The following is a 12960-nucleotide window of genomic DNA, read 5'->3' as shown; positions in this document are numbered from 1 at the left end:
TTGAACAAAACCAAAGATGGGTTCTATTTTATGGTAATTGGGGAAAATGAATAGAGTAGAGGATATTAGATAATATATTATTTATTTTATTAGGTGTGATCATGATAGTGTGGTTATATTGGAGAATGTTTTAATTTATAGCAGACTGATGCTGAAATATTTATGTAGGAAGAGTACAAAGTAAAATATAGCAATGTTGATTGTTGTTGAATCTGAATGGAAGATATATGGTGGTGAATTTTTTAAACTTTTGTGTATGTTTGAATAATTTGTAAGTATAATAGAACTGAATTTATAAATCACAAAATAAAAAAATATAGAAAGGAAATAAATGTATGCACAATATAGTACCATTTATGTGAGTGCTTTAAGTGTACAAAATATACTATGCATTACTTCACACATCAATCATGTGTGGTGATATCACATGCCAATTTCAGGTAGTAATTAATTCTGGAGAAGTATATGGCAGTGATGGATGGGGGTGTGGTGAGGCTTATGTTTCAATTCCTTAATAAAAATAGAGGGAGAAAAGGATCTTTGGCAAATAGGGCAAAATGTTAATCTTTGTTAAATGTAGCTTGTGGTAATTACTATTTGTTATAATATGCTCTGTATTTTCTATGTTTAAACACTTAGTAATTAAATATTCTAGCTTAGTGTCTCCAGATAAAATATAGAAGATAGTGAATATAAAACTAATACAATAACTATCAAGAATTAAAAAGAGAGAGAATATGAATCTAGATAAAGTAACTATGCAAGCATTCTGCACTGCTGACAACTTCCTGAATTTTTAAACAGGAAAGGAATGGAATTCATATTCTTAAAGGTTAGTACAGTGCATTCTTACTACAAAAGCAATGTTTTTCTTTGGATGTTTTAAAATTTTATCATGCTGAAAATGCCAATTTTGTTCACAATAGAGGAGCCATGCAGATAATTTCACAAGTTTTATATAAATGGGATTAATGCAGTTATATGCAATGGTGTGCTGAATCTGGTTCATGCCGGATCAATAAGGTTGATTGTGCACATTTCAGAGAGCTGGCTTGCTAGCATACCACTCCTTACATAGGAATTGAAGTGATGAGCTGGTAAATGTCTAACAACTGATTTTCCTGGGGATAAAAGCTTTTATTTGTAATGCTTGCCAGTTTCTATGGTCTATATATTCCTACCATGTCAATTTTAAGCTACCAATGTGACCTCACTAAACTCGTGGATTTGGGAATAGAGACACACAGTGAACACTTTTTTAAATCATATATATCACTTGGAAGAATTATTAGGGTAGATCACAGGGAATTCTATTAATTGATCCCCATATACCAAATGCCTGCTAATCTGCTCTTGCTATGATCAAAATAGTCATCATGAACACCATAATGCAAAATATCCACATGAAGAATCAGTCTATGACTTTTGCAACATTCTTCCATTCACTCCCCTTGCAATTGGTGGCCTTGTGGTCTTTGAGGCACTTGGCAATGTATTTGATATTCCTCATCAGCATTTTGTACCATGCACAGTAACTGTCAGCATGCTGCAGGCCCTCTCCCTGATATCCCAAGTCATTCTTTTTTTAATTATAGTTCAGTTACAGTTGTCTCATGTTTTCCCCCATTGCTTACCCTTATCCCACTCCCCCATCACTCCCACAATCAATCCCCCACCATTATCCATGTCCATGAGTTTGTTCATCTCCTTCTTTCTAGGAAGGCATTTGTTCCTGGCTGTTTTCAGATCAGGCTCTGGAAGTTTGTCATAAACCTTCATGAGGTGATCCTGTTCCTGGTCATGGCAGGGGCTAAAGCAGCTCTCACCCATGTAATAGACAAATAAGATCCTGGATGTGTATTTCAGTATAACCACCCTGGCCCAAAGTGGCTCTAGCCAGGCCTCAGCCCCACAGAAGTGTATATTCATCACCACAATGGTCAAGGCAGTGGAGGCTGTGATCAAGGCCACCATGGCTATATAGTATTTCCCTACCAGAGGGGCATTTTCTGAGTCCAGTATGATCTCTGCCAACTTGAGCTGAAATGCAGACATGACCAGTAGGACAGTCACTCCAGGGAGACCTTTTCCCCAAAGACTGCAGAGAGATAAAAACTCAAGGAAGCCAGAAAAGACATGAGGATACAGAGGATGAGGAGATTGACAATATGGAAGGGGGACCTCCTTTTCAGAAGGAGAGTGAATGTCACATTGGGATAAGGCTCAGAGCAGCAACAATAGGACATCACATTCTGCATAGCAGGCATGCCATGGATCCCCAACTCCACAATGAAGTCAGACAGATCTCTGCACAGTCAACACTTTTAAACCAGTTTGTGTTGACTCCAGTACATCACTAGAGCGCACTTATCTCAAGCCTTCCTCTCTGACTTTGTAGTGAATTCTAGTGCTACATGGTGGAAACAATAGAGGAGAGAAATCTATCATTTGCAACTGTAGCAAGGAAGGGAGGAGTGAAGACAAGGCTGCTTTGATTAATTCACTATATCTGGAATTCCTTACATAGTTTAAGCAGTGGGCAAAAGTAGGTATGCAAAACCTACAGGGCTTATTCTTGTAGTATAATACAAATATCTGTGTTATTTATTTGTATTATAACTGTAAACCTACTTTTTCCAACCCCTGTGTGTATGTGTATAGTTCTACTCTATCCATTATGCAGGGATTCAGATTATCATTTTACTGTGGTAGAATAATATTGTTTCAATTTTTCTAGAATTTGAAAGAATAAATATTATTGAAAAAATCACTTTGAGAATGGTTAATTCTATAGTTGCAATTTTAAGTCAAAGGAGTTTTGAAATTCAGGCAATATAGCACAGAAGATGATTGGGCTGGAAAAATATTCTAAAAATAAACTACTCATCCAGATTTTTCTGTTTTGTTGTGTTTTTTAACCTTACCACATGAAAGAAAGGTTAAACACCCTTCAAAACAGACGATTGGCTAATTAACAGAACATAGATGCTGAAAATACACTACATTGTAAAACAGGTTATTTCAAAGTGATTTTCTCTAGGAATAGTAATCTAGAGGAATAAAATGTTATAGTTTCATGTATCTGAAACTACACAATAAAATTTTAATCACATAAAATCACATAATGAATTTTATGCATGAATATTTCAACCACCAGTCTTAATATGAAAGACTGGGGGCTGATGTATATTATTTGTAGAAAATATGGCACAATTTATTTAGAACTACTTGTAATAGAAACTGCTTATATTTCACAAGTCAATAAAAATAAGAACATTGGAGAACATCTTGACATATTTAAAATGCATCTCTATAGGAATACTTTTCTATATAATATTGTCTTAGTAGTCTCTTCAGGCTGATATAACAAAACATCATAGACTTGTTAACTCATAAATAACAAATTTATTTCTCACACTTCTGGAGGATAGAAGTCCAAGATCAGGGTGCCAGCATGGTTGTGTGAGGGTCTTCTTCCTGGCTGTGGACAGCCAACTTCTGGCTATGTGTTCACATGGTGTTAAGGAGTTAGCTCTGTGGGGTCTCTTTTAACAGGGCACTAATGCTATGCATGAAGACTCCACTCTCACAACCTAATCACTTCCCCAAACCCACCTCCTAATAATATTATATTGGGCATTAGGATTTTAACATATACATTTTGAGGGAACACAAACATTCAGACCATAGAGAGTATGAACTGGAATTTGTTACACTTACTAAAGATTTTTGAATTTCCTATAGCTGTAAATTATACCATGTCCCTAACCAATGTTAGGAATGATATTGCAGAGATAAAAATAAGGTGTACATGTATTTATAGATTCCTCAATGACATTTTCTCTTTTAGTATCAAAGTCTGATTTAAAGTATATTTATGGTAATCAAAGTTCCTGGGAAATATTGTCTGCTTAGTAGAATAAAGTGGTTACCTATAGAAAGCTTCAGGCCTAACATATAAAACACTTAAACCATCTAACATTAAACATCTTATAAGTTTCTCATACCATACCATAAATTGAGATCTCTGGGAAGCAGACTCTGAAGCCAGATATACCATGCAGGAGGTTTAATAGTTAGTGCTCTTAGAATCAACACCTATAGAAATGACAGGGAGAAAGGAGGATTAGACAGGAGGGATAAATTGAGCTGTGATACAGTCCCAAGTAAGGTTTCAGCTGATCCTCCCTGGGAGCTATAGAGCTGGGACCACCCATTACAGTTATCCCAAATAGAAGCAATGGGGCTGAGTCTTTATACTTTCACAATGATCAGTAATGTGATGTAGTCTGGCTCAAGTAAGGGATCCTCAGGTAAGGCAATTTACTTCACTTGAGGCAATCTCCAAAGAGGGCTAAGAGTTGAGGCTAAAACCAGGAGTAAGTTCATCATTACTGAGGGGAAGTCTGAGTGCAGCATCACAATCTCTACCATGTAATTCTGATGAAATAAGAGAAAGTGGTCACCCTACCAAAGGGTAATCTTTTTTCTCAATAGTTTGAGGGAGGCATCCATTGAAAAGTTCATCTGCTCACATCCATTCAACTACTGTTTTCTTCTTATGTGAGCATCATTTGATTTAAATTATACACTTTTATGAAAAAAATAGTCACTCTTTTCTCTGAGCTATGTAATAAAGAGTGAACACAATGCAATGGAAAAGCAATGCTGATGGTATAAAAATTGATTCAGATATTGAATATTTCTACTTAGTTTCTTCTCTGTGTATGGCATTAACACAATGCATCACATGTGCTTTTAATATTATTTGATGTATACACATAAATATTGACTTTTCTAACTGATTCTACAAGATAAATAATAGTCTTCCCAAACATATTGGGCCCAATAAGAAAAATGCAGATCCTTAATATTTAAAAGTATTTACTCTTGATAAATATTTACATTTTCACCGTTTCCCAGTGCCAGAAGTGCAAAATTCTTCAGCTGTTCATGAGAAGACTAAACAAAGAGGAGGCATAGTACTATCAGTAGACAAACTATAATAATCTGTAAAATCTAGATATACAAAATTAATTTTATTCCTATTTTTAACCCAAAGGCAAGGCAAGAGAATAATGTAGCCAATGTGTGTACTCTGCTGTGTTTTGACTGGGTGTTACTGCAGAAAAAAGCCCAGTGGAATTAGTTAAGGAGCAATAAAAAATCTGACCATAACCAGAGGGGAGGGGGAGGGGGTAATGAGAGGGAAAGAGGGGAAGGGTTTATAGGAACAACTATAACGGACACATGGACAAATCCAAGGGAGGGGTGGAAGCAGGGGAGGGAGGTGAGGATAGCTGGGGTGGGAGGGAGTAGTGGGGGATAAATGCAGACAACTGTAATTGAACAACAATAAAATATTTTTTTAAAAAAGCTTGGAAGCCCTTTTGCAACATATGTTGTATGGGAAAACCACATCAGTGAATTCTCCCTAACAGAGTATCTATTGTATTATATGTATAGTGTCCAAGTTCCCTAATACTATTTATATGATCCTTTTGCAAAATGCTCTTAATCAATATGAAAAACAATAAAAATTCAATTGTTAATTCTTATAATATTATTTCCCACAGTTTGTGACTTTATTAGTTTAAGAATAGTCTTAGATATGCAAAAATACTGTATCCAATTCTGTACATTTGTTACATTAGCTAAGGGATTGTAGATATAGATAAATACAGGTAGAGCTGTATATAGATATAAATATAGAAATAGATATAGACCTTTTATGACTACTAACTAGAAATGAAAAACACACTCATGTATTTTTTATAGCATTTTCTATTTTCAACTATATTTAGGTGTAATTCAAGTACAATAAACTGCACATATTTAAAGAAAATAATTTGGTAAGTTATGTGAAATGTATAGACCCATGAATCCTTTGCCCAAATAAAGATAAATATTTTCATCATTCAAAAGTTTCTCTGTGCCCCTTAGTAATTAATGCCTAAATCCACTCCTGTCTCTAGGCAACCACTGATCTGCTTTCTGTTATTATAGATACATCTTCATTTTATTAGAAGTCCATGTAAATGGAATTATATAGTATGCACACTTTTTGATCTTGCATTTTTCCTCAGCATGATAATTTTGTAATTCATTCATGTTGTTTTATGTATCCATAGTCTATTCCTTTTTATCACTAAGTAGTTTTCTATTGCATGCGTATGCCAAAATCAGTTCATCTATTCATATGTTTTATGAGCATTTGAGTTGCAGTCAAACTTTGGCCATTACAAAGTTGCCTGTAATATTTGTATAGAAGTCTTTATGGAGGCATGTGTTTTTATTTCTTTGGTGTGAATTCCTAGGAAGGGCATGACTGGGCCATATGGCAAGTTTACTTTACAGTTTTTCAGTACCAAGTTGTTTTCCAAAATGTATGTAAAACTAATATTTTCACCACCATTATATGAGAGTTCTAGTTGTTCCACATTCATTTCAACATTTGGTACAGTTTGTCATTTTAATTTTTTCATTTGTGATGGTATCTTGGTGTGATTTAATTTGCAATTCATGGATGATTCATAATGTTCCAACATCTTTTTATGTGCATGTAGGCAATCAATACATGATCTTTTTAAAAAGTATCTTTTAAATATTTTTTCTGTTTTCTTGTAATTAAATTATAAAAGGTTGTATATACATTAAGAAAATATATAAATTTATTTTATATATAAATGATATATACAATTTATAACAAATTCTGTTATATTTGTATTTCTATATATATAACAATTATATATATACATATAACATAATACTATATACATTTAGAGTTCAAATACTTTTTCTGATTCCAATTACTTTCTCACACTTTTAACCTCACTTTTTATAGAACTGAAAAATATTTTGATTATGTGACTCACAATTTTCAACTTTTCCTATTTTATGCTTTGTACTTTTTGCCTTGCATAATAGTAATGTTTGGCAATTGTGTGACCATTTATGTGTTTTATTTATTTTTTTATTGTTGTTCCATTATAGCTATCTCCATTTTCACCCCTTCCTCTCCCCTGCCCCACTCGTCCATCCCACAGCCTCAGTCAGTCCCCACATTGTTGTCCCTTACTGTGGATCCTGTATACATGTTCCTTGATGGCCCTTCCCCTTCTTCCCCCATTAACCCCTCCCCCCTGGTTACTGTAACTTTGTTCTTCATTTCAATGCCTCTGGTTGTATTTTGTTCCCTTGTTCTTTTTGTTGATTACATTCCACATATAGGTGAATTCACATGGTATTTGTCTTTCACTGCCTGGCTTATTTCACTTAGCATAATGCTCTCCAGTTCCATCCATGCTATTGCAAAGTGTAGGAGCTCCCTCTTTCTTTCTGCTGTGTTGTATTCCCTTGTGTAAATGTACCAGTGTTTTTGGATCCACTCATTTACTGATGGGCACTTAGGCTGTTTCCAGCACTTGGCTTTTGTAAATAATGCTGCTATGAACATTGGGGCACATAGGTTCTTTTGGATTGATGTTTCAGGACTCTAGGGTATAATCTTTGCAGTGGGATCACTGGGTCAAAAGGCAGTTCCATTTTTAGTTTTCTGAGGAAACCACACTGTCTTCCATAGTGGCTGCACCAGTCTGCATTCCCACCAACAGTGCATTAGGGTTCCCTTTTCTCCACAACCTCTCCAACACTTTTTTGTTGATTTGTTTATGATGGCCATTCTGACCAGTGTTATAGAAAAGTTATGCCTTGTGGACAGAATGTAGTGGAGTCTTGCTTTTAAACCAATTCTATTAATCTGAATTTCTTAATAGGTTTTTTAGATAATTCATACAATGTAATCATTGATGTGTTTGGATTTTACTTTGCCAGTTTATAACTTGGGATTTCTTTGTGTGTCTTTTCCGGTGTTTATTGCCTCCCTCCCTTGGTCTGTTTTTTTCTTCCTTCCTTTAAATTACTAGACTACTTTCACTATAACAGTCCTTTAATATAAAAAGAACACAACATACTTTTCTTATTTATCCTTAAGCATTATGAAAGCCTGACATAAGAATAGTAAGTAGGTCAGTCTTATTTTAATAACCGTGTCTATTGTTTCTACTCTTAAAGTTTGATCAACTTTGATTCACCTCTTATACTGACAAATTATGATATTTTAGCAATATTTCTGCTGAAGAAAATGTGAAATGGGAGCAAAAAATATTTGAACATTTATAAGAGCTAACAAACATTGAAAAGTTATGGACTCAAGATATGAAAAATGACTAAAATTCATAGATGTTATCCAAAAATATGGAACTGCTTTTAACCTTGTGAATATTTATTGTTTCCTTGAGATGCACTAGATATGCTTAAAAGATAACAGAGTAGTTGATAAGCTAATTTGATTAAAGCATCAAAAATTGAAGTCTTCTGTCAGCCAAGAATTGACCAGGTAAACCAACTACACAAATGAAAATCAGTAAAAGAGCCCAGCTTCAACTGTTCTTCATGTTTATCAGTAAATTAAGAAAATTTTGAGTGCTACCAACCTCCTGCCAGAACTAAATTTTAATCACCTTTTGAGGAAGATAACATCATCTAAGTCTTAAAAAGTATTTCTACATTTTCTTCATATAAATTGAATTCATTAAATCAAATTAACTGGACACATAGGAGGTGAGAAAAGCATGAACAACAAGAATGATGTGAAAATCAGACAAGAAAAGCAGACACACTGAAGCTCCAGATAATGCAGGTATCAAACAAACTTTTAAATATCTTAATTTGATTAGAGATATTGCATTTTTTGGCCAAGAATTAAAAGCTGAAAAAAATAATGCATTATCGCTGATATTTTTGTTAATTCATCTCATCATCCCTTGTCACATTAAAAAATATTCACTAATCAAAATTTCCTTAAGACAGTGAAAAGCAGCTTTTGGCACAGAATTTAAGTGGGAGTGGGCTGACTCTGGTCCTTGAGCCAAATGTGGCCCACTGCCAGTTTTTGTTTGGCCAACATGATAGAAGTATTTTCACATTTTTAAAGAGTTGAAAAAATAAAAATATTTCATGCATGACATGTTAACATTATTTACAAATCAAATATCAGTGATCACAAATAAGGTTTTACTAGAACACAAACAATAATGAAAGTTTGAGAATTGAGAATTATAACATCTGATATTAAGAAATTAATGTGTGGCCCTGGTTGGTATAGCTCAGTGGATTGAGTGCTGGCCTGCAAACCAAAGGATCACCAGTTTGATTCCTAGTCAGGACACATGCCTTGGTTGCAGGCCAGGTTCCCAGTAGGGGATACACAAGAGACAACCACACATTGATGTTTCTCTTTCTTTTCCTTCCCTTCTCCTTTCTCTAAAAATAAATAAATAAAATCTTAAAAAGAAATTAATGTGCAATTTTACAAGAATACTAAAGGTAGCTAAAGGTGTAATCAGAAACTAGAAAATGTGTATTAAAAGAAAATATACATCTAAAGTCTGAGAGAAAAAAAACAAGAATGGAAAATACATAAGTTGGTAAGAGGAATGAAAGACAGATTGAAAAACTTTTACATATAAGTATAGTCCAAGGTAAAGAAGGATAATGTAAATATATGATAAAATATATAATAAATGTTTACATAATAAAATATATTAATATATAATATGTATTTACATAGCATGTAATAAAATGTAATAGATGAAATTCTATTATATATAATAAAATATAATAAATGAAATATATATATAATAAAATATAATAGATGGAAATTCTTTAAAATTTTTGAAAGCCATTAAGTTATAGGTGCTAAATTCATATGAACCTTAAAAAGAATAAATACAAGGTAAGGAACATGAACATGAAACTCGTATAAACCAATAACAAGAAGCATCTTAAAAGTTTTAGGAAAGAAAAAATATTTTCAAAGGAGTAATAATAATGCAAGTATCATAAAATATAATAAATTATCAAATTGCTTAAAAATTAATTGTATGCATAAAATTCTACATCAAACAAAGATAACTTCTAAGAATAAATTTGAAATGAATATTTTTAAAGCAAATATTGTTAATTTAGTCACGAGTAGACTCACATTAAGGCAATATAAAAGGTCCTTTAGGCAGAAGAAAAAAGTTACCAGATGGCAGCTTGTCAATTAGGAAAGCAATGAAAAACAATGAAAGGATACATATGTAAGAAAATAAAAATGAGTATTGACTGTATATTATAAACTGTTCTGTGTGGTGTGGGCCCAGCTCCCACTTGGAAAGGCAAGTGGAATGTGAGGTCCGGTATACAGGACCCATGCCCATGGATAGGTTCTTCCGTGGAGAATCAGGCCTGCATTGTACCTAGGCCACTTTGAGACTTGATTTTTGCTACAACTCCCTCACCCTGAATTGAGGCAACAAGTGTTTACTGCATATCTTTAAAGTAACTGCCTAAAATCTATGCTAAACTTTCCAAGGCTGAGTATAACCAGTTCAACCACTTTTCCCTTTACATTTGCAAATATTCTTCTTTTTTGATATAATAGCAACATCCTCTCCTTTTTTTGTAAAAGGTAACCACCTAAAGTGAACCTGTGCATAGCAAATGAGGACCATCCTCAATGTAATATGCCCAGAAAAGCAATAAAAGCTTGTCAGGGCAAGGCTCGGGGCACTCTCCCCTTGAGAGAGTAGCCACACTGTCCCTTTTCCTCCAGAGGACTCTGTAGTCTGTGTGAATTTGTCTCATATCAGCCACAACACCATGGATCCCATGAGCCAGGGTCCAGATCAATATATCAATAATTATAATTTATAGCTAAATGAATAATTCCAGAAGACTTAAGGGAGAAAAGGGAATATCAAATACAAAGAGAATAGAAGGCCAAAGTGAGATGGTATATTTAAACCCAAATGTATCAGTAATTACCTTAAATTTAAATAGACTACATTCTCCAATTAAAAGACAAGGATATTATGAGTTACATAATATTAAAATATGATTATATACTATTTAAAATGTCTCCAAATTATTAGAAAAACACAGTTTTAAGGTAAAGTTAAGGATAAAATATGCCATGGAATTAGTGGCCAAAACAAAATAAAATAGTTACATTAATATCAAGGAATGTGTATTCTAAAGATAGGGATTTTTTTCTAGGGATAAATAGGAATAGTCAATAATAATTAAAGTTTCAGTACACTATAAATATATAAAAATTCTAAAACTGCATGTCTTTAACAGATCTTTATATTAAAAAATAATAAAATTATATGATCAAAATCAAATGAAAGGTAAGCATTGATAAAACTTACTATTGAATGATAAAATAACTTTTTAGCAAACTGTTAATAAAAGAAACTCCTTTAATCTTTGAAAACTATAACAAAAATTTACAACACACATCCTACTTAATTGCAAATGTTGCAAATTTTCTCAAGATAAAGAGTGAAACAAAGTTGTCTATCACCACTACTTCTATATTCCACATAATTTTGTATATTTATTATATTCTATAATTTTGTAGTAGGGTACAAAGCCAGTGCCAAAATCAATAAAAAGCAATAAAATATGTAGGTATTATAATGAAAGAAATGAAACTCTCATTATCCACAGACAATATAATTTGAATAAATTATTACAATTAATCAGTAAATTTAGTGTGGTAGCAGAATATGAGGACAATATTTCAAAATCGATTGCATATCTACATCCTGACTTCAAAAAATTAGAACATTAAATTTTAAACTATGCTACTTATAACAGACACTTCTTCAAGTACATGTAAAGAAACCTTACAATAACATAAAAATGTTTTTAAAAATATCAAGGAATAAAGCTAATGGAAGATATGGGAAAACTCAATGCAGAAAGCTGTAAAAATATTAGTGAGAAAAATTTATGTAGGTATAAATAAATGGAGCATATAGCATGTTCACTGATTTGAAAAGCTCATTTTTAAGATATTCTTCCCAAATTTATCTATGCACTCATTATTCGTACAGCAAAATTCTATTATGTCTTTTGTGAAAACTGATATACTTATTTTAAAAACTTAATGCTTAGGTAAGAATGAAAATTGACCAAGTCACTCTTGAAGAACAAGGTAGGAGGGTGTAATTTACTAGATGTCAAATAGATGGCTAGTAAAAAGAAATTAAAAATGTATAACTATTAAGCAACAGTAATTAAGACAGCATTTTACTGATTCAAAGGTAGACAGATATAACTGTGACATAATATAGAGTCCAGAAACAAACCTATACATATGTGGAGCTTTAGTTTATTACAAAGTTGACATGGAAGACAAGACAGTAAACAAAAAACATTTTGTTAAGTGGGCTTATTCAACTGGATATTAATGTGAAACAAAATGAAACTGAACCCCTAACTCACCATTCACATACACTTTAAGTGAATTGTAGATATTGAAATACAGATTAATAAATCTCATAACATTAGTATAGGATAATCATAAATTCATTAAATTTAATTCTGGGAAGAAAAGATACTCAATTTTTTCTCTCAAGTCCAAGAGAGCAGTTCTACTTCACCTCATTCATCCCAGCTGCTTGCCTTCTACTGGCCCATCACCTTCCTGCAGTTACCACTCCTCCTTTGAGGCTCACACTGTTCTCAAAGTATACATGCATTTTCTCATTTTCCATATTGGCATAAACCACCCCAGGTTCCTCCCTTGCAGTGTGTTTTTAACATTTTCTTCTACAACCTCTTGTCTGAGGTGACATCATTTATCTCCATGTATTTCTTTTTCTTCCCTCCAGTCTTCTTCAGAAGAAATGTCTCTTCTATTGATCCATATCTCCTCATATCTCATCTAGTTGAATTTCTGTACATGTATATATGTGTCTGTCTCTATATCTCATTCTTTTTCTCTGCCTCCAGACTTTACTAGATCATTTTATTTAGCCCAATAATTTTCAAATCTCTTCACTGTAAAAAGAAATGATGAAACTATTTTGGGGACACCATTGCTCTCAAGCTATCTTTCTGTGT

At 33.1% G+C, this 12960-nt stretch overlaps 1 pseudogene; it reads right to left on the bottom strand.

Annotated features, from left to right (window-relative positions):
• Positions 1 to 1342: 1342 nt before the first annotated feature.
• On the bottom strand, positions 1343 to 12611 carry LOC123827747 (annotated as a pseudogene).
• Between the last annotated feature and the right edge of the window lie 349 nt (positions 12612 to 12960).

Source organism: Phyllostomus hastatus, unplaced genomic scaffold (genome assembly GCF_019186645.2).
Source record: "Phyllostomus hastatus isolate PE091 unplaced genomic scaffold, TTU_PhHast_1.1 phas_contig_90, whole genome shotgun sequence".
NCBI lineage: Eukaryota > Metazoa > Chordata > Mammalia > Chiroptera > Phyllostomidae > Phyllostomus > Phyllostomus hastatus.
Note: the sequence above shows the minus strand (reverse complement) of the source record. Positions and strands in the feature narration are given on the sequence as shown.